Genomic DNA, 6,096 nt, shown 5'->3' with positions numbered 1-6,096 from the left:
AAAAAATGTCATCCAATCGTTTATTGAAGTCTGTCACACTTTCTTTGCTCTTTGCAGTGCTTACTTTTCACTTCACAAACTGCATTTTGTTCAGTAGAGAGAGTCCCAACTCTTGTTAAACTCGAAATATCCACCATGTTTCTTCAATCTACATCTATCATAAATGATGGCCTTTGCTGCAAATAGAGTTGTCCTGGTGGTAACAGCTCCTCCATTGTTTCTCAGTTTCCTTATGTACATCTGCACTTTCATGTGCAAATTCTCACCAGGTAAAGGTGGGCGTCCCTGAAGTTTAAATAGAACGCTTGAGACAGTTACTGGAAAACCACTGACCCGTCTTTCTTCTAAGTGCTACTTACAATGAACAAAACTCTACTTTTAGAGACAGAGTGTTTCAGCTTTCTTGTAAATAAGGAAGATGCAGCAGCAACACCTTGCATCATTGCATATATACCAATTTCAGTGCGAGTCTCTGGGTTATATGAATGGTATCTCCCTGTTTCTTTGGTTCATTCAGGACTCGTTGGACTTCTTTGTTCACCTCATGTAAACCTCTTGATATAAAGATGGTGAAAAACTCGAGCTGGGATTTCGAATGCAAGCTGGGGTGAAATAATGAAGTTGTAGTACAATTACTACAGTATTTTCATTATTAAGCAAAAGTTTGTACAAATTAATTTTTGTATTAACAAAATTTTTATTAATTTTAATTTCGCACCAAGCCATGCATCCAAAAAGTAGATGCACACAAAAATTACAAGATATATTGTATACTCAATTTTACCTTTAAAAAGAAACTTACTTTATTCAAAATCCCACAGCTCATCCAACCTTGAGTTCAACTGTCTCATGTTAGCCCTTTTAATTGAAAGTATGGCAAAAGTTTCATTATTTTGCTAAAAATTTTTTCCTGTAAAAACTTCCTGTCAAACCTTCTACCAGAGCCAGAAAACTGTGTCCTATTTCCAGGGCTCTAGCCACAGCCAATCTGAAAGCTGCGCCATAAATGAGTAATTACTTATTTCATTTAATGCCCTGATGTTAATCTGAGTGTGCTCAGAAGACAGCATGCTAAAAAGGCATCTAGAAGTAAGTACAGCACTGCTTAGGCCAAAGAACACAAATTTTCCTAGATTTTGCTTGCCTGTATTTGATTAGTAACTGCACTTCTTGCACTACAGCACAAGGGAATTTTGTAAAAATAAATCTTCTGTGATTGAAATTCTAGGAGGAGTTTTGACTAACAGAAAGAACAAGCAGAGTTGAAACCAAAGCGGAATACGCATGCAAGCATTCATGGACATCGTAAAGCTGTACTTATGATATTACAGCTCCATTTGCTGGTTCTCTGGTCTTCTAATGGTAATGAAAAGCTCATCTATGCTCTTAGGTAACAAAGTTAGGTTATTCTAGAAAAATTAACAAAAATAGCTCAGATTGGGCAGCCATTTTGACCAAGTCAACCCTACTAACCAAGCTCTACTGTTTGGCAATAAAACTTTAATTTAACTGAAAATGGAATGAGCTGTTAAAACCAAAATTATAAATAACAAAAAAACCAAAATTATAAATAACAAAAATGGATTGAACATCAATTCTGTTCTGAGCTGACATCATATTACAACTCATTAAAGGGCCACAGACACAGAAGTCATGTATGGCTTCCATTAACAATGTAAACAGTTACTTGTATGGGTGCGGTTACAGTTGTTATGAAAATGCCCACTCAAAACAGCTTGCACAATAACTTGACTGATGTATCTCAAGAAAATAAGGTAAAAGTCTTATGTATCTGCTGCTGCAACATAATGGGTAATTAAAGGAAGCAATTACCATCTGTAGCTGCACAGGCATGTGCACAAGGCAACGGGGTGGTAGAGGTTTATGTCCATGCAAAGCAGCTGGGACCACATGTCAGAGTACTTTCCAATGTGGCAAGAAAAAGCCGCGCAGGAACCAGGTAAACTCCGTATAAATAAATACATGAAAGTAGATAAGACAATGTAATCAAAATTAATAGGTGCTTGCTACAACAAATTTAGGACAATCTGGATCAATTGATTCTATAGAGGCACAAACAAGAGAAATGGATGTAAGTATTATAATGCGATGTATTGTTAAGCACAACACAATGAATTTTGACATAGGAGTTTGTGGATAAACTTTCAATTGAAGATAGTAAGCGACTAATAAGAGAACTTTTCCTTGGTCATGGAGGTATAGCCATGGCTCAGTCCTTGTTGAAACGTGCACCATCAGATCCAAATGAAAAACCACATCCCCATTATGTTCAACCATCATGGTGCACATGTGGAAAATGCACAATTATGGATACTGAAGAGGAGAATGTCTGCTGTATAATAGACAATGTTGTATCACTTTGTACAGGCATTTCTTTAACATTTGCCTTGACCAGCAAGTTCTAGTGGTTGCTATTCACCAGAGATCTGATATACGAGCTAAAACAATAAGTAACTCACCTGAAAGTTTTAGTAAAGCTGCCAATAGGCAGTATATACTCTGGAAGTACCAGAAATTTGGCCCAGGCAATCGTCAAGTGTGTCCTTTGTGTGTTGTTAATTGCATAAAAGAGTGGTACCCATCTCCCAATGGTCAATACATGGGATTTAAAACACAATAACTTCACAAAATATGTTATCACACATACAGATATGCGATGATATGCATTAGATTTCAAACTTTAGATTTTCAAAACTTATTTTCAAATGAAAATCTACTTTTCATTGCTTCAACTAAATTAGTGGTTGATGGAGGATCCTTTTTTGATACTGTCCTTGCTATCAATTCAGGATGCCTAGTTCTCTGTTGTGCAGTCCTATGCATACTGTCTTTACATTCAGTTTGATACTAAAAAAGGTCTACTAGTTCCAGTATATATGACTATGACTTTTTCTCCAAAACAGGTGCAACATCCCAGCACTTAGTCCTTTTCCTATTTGTTTGATGAAAACATAAGTCACATTTGTTTTTTCTCCAAGGTTGCCTTCCAATATGATGATTGTGATCAATAGCGGCCAATTGCACCCTTGATGATAAGCTTTATCTCTAATGAAACCAATTCAAATCAGATAGATGGAGTCATTCATGAGTTATATTACCTAAAAGCAATTTTTTTGGGCAATATGATAGTAGTGGACTGTGAAAGCACTCTAAACTCCCAGTGTGTCTATTTGATCATAATAGTATTTGTATATTAGCATCAATATTACATGTACCTAAGTCGAACATAGTAGTAGAGTGATTTCAGCCATATAGGATCTAAAACAATTTGTCTAAGAACCTCCAGTGCAGGCTCACCAGGTATAAAGTATGGTATTACTTTTCCATTTTCATCTGTTGGTGGTTGTGAACTGGCGTCATCTCCATTTTCATTGATGTGACTACATTTGCTAAAAATCCAAACATGTTCATTTTGTACATGATGTAAAAGCTTATCCATAGTGGCTTAATGTAAAGAAAATACACATAATGTAATGTATCAACACCAATTTAATTTACCTGTAATTCTTCAACATTACCAGAGCAATGCTTGCAGCAGAACCAAAAATGATTACATAAGTGATCAGCCCACAGTGCAATCTTACCCATTCCCCTTTCGTTTGCTGCCTGTATATATAGCATACATTTACATTTACACACATGAAGTGTTGTAAGTATGTAATATTTGTACTTTAGTGAGAAATTTACGAAGTTTCTTTGATTTGTGACAAATATCCAATGAATGAATTATACTGGGATGTTACATGTCGCGTATACAAACAAAATTAAACATATACAGACTTATCAACATACTCATCATAGCAATTATAGTGATTGATGCATCAGTCGTCAATTCTTTTACTCTTACAGAAGAATTATTAGCTAGGTTGTCCAAACATCTACAAAAACCTTCAGAATCCATAACAGGAGATTTAAACTGAACCTCCCACTTGTCTACATTTGCAAGGTCTATGATGTATCCTGACACTTCATCAGACTATAGGTACAATATTTTGCAGAGGATCCAGGAGAATCACACCTTCCATCACCTCTAACTATTACATCTTTATCATAAAACCTAAAATTGTCATAAATAGTAGGTAATAAACTATCAAGGTAAATAACCTTTCTCTGACTTTGTCAAGGTTGGTTTTCCAGAATTTATTAATAAAGGCGTTAATGCTAATAATACATCTTTTCTGTAGGACACTTCAAATCTAAAATAGGGCAGAAAAATTTCATCTTAGCATAGTGATTGCCAGAAAAAAGAACGGACGCTGCAATTAGCAATTTCTTTTCATCAATAACACTCCTTGTCTTAGAATGACTGTTGGAAGATGACCATTTAGTAACATGACCATCTGAACATTCAAAAGTAATCTGTAATATAGCACCAGTCAGCCTAGAGAATACGGAAACTGGTTTGTTACATCCATGCTCAAAGCCAGACATAGCACATCTACTCAAATTCTATCTACTCTGTATCTACTTTTATTTGAATTTTTTAATCAGTATTTACTTGTATTTACTTTGCAAGTAGATGTGTATTTTTGTGTATTTTTATGTATTTAATGTTAGTAAATTTCAAATAATACCAAGTACCAATCAATTATCCACACATAATAAATGTTGCAGTTTTTCAACTCTTATACGAGTACGGTGTTGACAAAGTATAGATCCTGCTTTTGAAAACAAATGCTCAACAGGTGCAGAAGACGATGGAACTGAAAGCAGCTGTAAAGCTATTTGAGACAATGGTGTATTCTCTCTTTCTGCCCAAAACGTTATAGGATTGATGTTTCTAAGTGGTTGATTAACGTAGTTCTGTATCTCAGCACTAGTGCCATGAATTGATTTTGGGCCAGAAGTTATAGCACTGCTAAAATCTAACAACTGTTGCTTTCTCTGGTATGTGCCATCTTCTTGAAATCTAGATTGGACTGAACTGGTTGACTGACATCTCCGGGTACAATGCTCTTCAAGCAGCTGACCATGCATTTTTTTGAGATGTTGTAAAAGATTCCTCTTGGAATTAAGCGTGTATTTTCTATATCCTTGGCAGATTTTACATTTAGCTATACAGTCTTTGTTTGTAGAAGGCTGCTGTGGAATTGTAAAGAATTCTTCGTATTCTATTCTCTCATCTGCCATTATGCCATGTGGACACAGAAATTTTGTACAATTGTATAATTAGAATGTTTATGGCATAATACACGAAAATATCTAAAAATAAATGAGAATATTCTAGGTTGCTCTCCAATATCTACCACTATCTACTTTAGCCTAAGATTTTGTGTAGATACTCGTGTATCATGTATACAAGTGCGATGTCTGCTCAAAACAGTGTGAAGGTAGCAACTGAATTAAACTCAATATTCACAATAATTTGTTTACATGGAAGGTTTACTGAAAAATACAAAGTAAATATGTCTTTAAAGAACATTGAAACTTACCTAACTCATGACATATGACCATTTCTGCATTATTCCATTCGAGTCATAACCATCCCAAACTGGAAGAGATTTGTCTACACGGAAGTGGGCGTAACTGAACAATGGCTGGCTATAATGAGGCAGTTTAAGAGGCATATATCTTTCTTGAAACTACTTAAATAGTAATGATTACTAATTATATTTGCTACTTGATTGAACTTTTTATGCTTTATCAAATACACAATTAAAAATCCTCTTGTTTAGAATTATATCTACAGAAATTGTAAAAATGGAGTTGCTGCAGCCACCAAAGAACCTGGCATTTCATGGAAATAGGAGTCCAAGCAGTGTCAGTTGTATTGTATATTGATTCTGTGATTGGTTATAATGCTTGAAATATTACTATATTGTCACTTTTATTTCTAAGATGAAAGTGTACTGTAGCTGAATAAAACTCCCCATTATTAGAGTCTTGGTTTTGTATGCATGGAACCCCAAATAAATGATGTGAAGGAAAATGTTACTTGTGCTTAGGTCTATTTACATGTAATTGTGCTATTTCTGTTATACATAATGAAAATTCATGTAAAAAATTTACTGTTAATGTTTTTGTTTACAATCTACAAGTAAATAAAAAAAACATTAAAAATGGAAAAGTGGTAGG

This window comes from Amphimedon queenslandica, unplaced genomic scaffold, assembly GCF_000090795.2.
Source record: "Amphimedon queenslandica unplaced genomic scaffold, v1.1 AMPQUscaffold_13242, whole genome shotgun sequence".
Taxonomy (NCBI): domain Eukaryota; kingdom Metazoa; phylum Porifera; class Demospongiae; order Haplosclerida; family Niphatidae; genus Amphimedon; species Amphimedon queenslandica.
The sequence above is the reverse complement of the archived record's forward strand: the minus strand, read 5'-3'. Positions refer to the sequence as shown.